The sequence below is a fragment of the Myotis brandtii genome, unplaced genomic scaffold (genome assembly GCF_000412655.1).
Source record: "Myotis brandtii unplaced genomic scaffold, ASM41265v1 scaffold247, whole genome shotgun sequence".
NCBI classification, from domain to species: domain Eukaryota; kingdom Metazoa; phylum Chordata; class Mammalia; order Chiroptera; family Vespertilionidae; genus Myotis; species Myotis brandtii.
The window spans coordinates 2,885,265-2,886,653 of NW_005359352.1; positions in this window are offsets into that span (position 1 = coordinate 2,885,265).

Below are 1,389 nucleotides of genomic sequence, written 5' to 3' on the forward strand. Positions count from 1 at the left end.
AGGATGTAGGAAGAAAGACTTTAAGGAGTTTGCTCGTGCCGTGGTGGGTGCTGGCAGGGCCCCGACCCCTCAGGTGCCAGCGGACTCGCACGCTGGGAGCTGGGCTACTGTCTCGGGGCAGAGTCTCTTCTCTGGGGTTTTCACTCTGACGACCTGACACTGAGGGCTGAGGCCACGACAATGGAGGGTCTTCCTTTGTTCCCGTGACGGAGGCTGACCCGCCAGCCTCCCCGACAAAACGCCTCCACGCGACCCCGGGTCAGTGTCTGCTCTCGGGGTGCCACGCCATGACCCCTAAAATCAAAGTCACCGCTGGTCAGGGGACGGCTGGTGAACTGAAGAGAGATGCTCGCCTACGGGGTGCAGTGGGCTGAGGGTCCCCCTTAGAATGGAGGGGCCCGGACAGGGTCACAGGTCAAAGCTGACCTAGTCTCTGTCCGGCCGGGAGGAGGACCCGGTGGACCCGGGAAATACGTGTAAAGTGTCAAGAATGCACCTCCCGTGGCTTCACCCAACCGCTGTGGTGACCGGGGTTTGCCTCTGTGACCACAGGGGAGGGAGGGGGCCTGGAGCACCCCAGCCCGCCCTGCACCGGCTCCGCACGCGGTCTCTGCTCCCAGCAGGGCCTGGAGGTGGCAGGGGCGGAGGTGGGCAGTTAACAGGCTTGGGGCTCAGGCAGGCTGCCCAGCTCCGTGTGTGTGTGTGTGTGTGTGTGTGTGTGTGTGTGTGTGTGTGTGTAGAGACAGAGACGGGGGGCGGGGGAGGGAAAAAATATTCATGTTGTCTAGTATCCTAGAGTATAAATAATCTGTATATGGTGGTCTATGCCATAAATAGTCTTGCAGTCTAAAGAAATGAACCTCAAAATGCCATAAACTAAAAGAGCATTATCATCCTTCTTAGTTCAGGAAAACACTGTAACCTGCACTTCCTGCCTGTGGCAGTGCCCTTGACACCCTGAATGAGTGTGGGCATGTTCTGTTTTCTACCTAGGCTAGTCATGTCCTGGTGAAGTGCACACCACACTCATCTGGGGGATGTTGAAGGTAGTTTTCCAGTCACATTGGGCCAATTGTCTGAGAAACTGCTGCCCCCAGAGCCATTCTGAGAAAAGCATTCCTGGAAGGTTACAGTGGATCCAAAGGGGGGGGAGGGAGAGAGAGAGAGAAAGAGAGAGAGAGAGAGAGGAGAGGGGAAGAGAAAGAGAGAGAGCGAGGGAGCGCGAGAGGGAGCAGGGAGCGCCAGCTTGGAAGCGCGCCGGGAACAGTAACGCTCTGTAAGTTTCATAAAACAACAAACCCCTCGCACACATGTGGGAACCGCGCTTGGCCGCCGCCTCCAGCTCCCGAGGGCAGATCTGGGGCTGAAACCCTGGCCCCCGGTGCCGGA